Genomic DNA, 664 nt, shown 5'->3' on the forward strand with positions numbered 1-664 from the left:
GCTGGGCAGCCAATGTGGCGCGTGGGCCCCAGACACAGACGCTGCTGCCCGCGCCACACTCCAGGGGCCTTTGTCCGCGCTCCAAGGAGCCGCCCCCTTAGCGAACAGGGGACAGTGCGTGTGTGTGGTGAGTGTGTGTGTGTGTCGGGGGGACTGGCTAGACCCGGGTGTGACAAAACAAGGGCCGGGGAATGTCCCCGCGAGCTGCCTTGGGGCCGCCCTCTGTGGCAAGGTCGGGGCCCCCTCCCCGGCTGGTTAAGCAACACCCCCGGACCCAGGCGGATTGCGGGCAGTAGAGATCCCGGGATGGGGATGGGGATCCCCAGGGACAGGAGACGCAGCACTGGGCTGGTCCTCACCTCAGCCTGGCCCAGACAGAAACGCCAACCCCCCGCCATTGTAAGCGGCCGCCCCTCATTCGTGCCCCAGCCCCAGGTCTCAGCTCTGCCTCTTTCTGCCCGCAGTGTCCCCACCTTGTCCCGTAGTGCGCAGCCACCGCTGGCGGCGAGCGTGGCCCCCAGCCCCTGCGGCAGGTGCGCCCCCAAAGCCTGGCCCTTGTGCCCCGGCCCCCACGGGCTGGCCACGCGGCCCCCGAAACCTGCTGCGGCTCCCGTCACACGACGAGTCCCTCGGCGCGGCCGGACGCCCTTACACTGCTCCCCGC

This window comes from Pteropus alecto, unplaced genomic scaffold (genome assembly GCF_000325575.1).
Source record: "Pteropus alecto unplaced genomic scaffold, ASM32557v1 scaffold34, whole genome shotgun sequence".
Taxonomy (NCBI): Eukaryota; Metazoa; Chordata; class Mammalia; order Chiroptera; family Pteropodidae; genus Pteropus; species Pteropus alecto.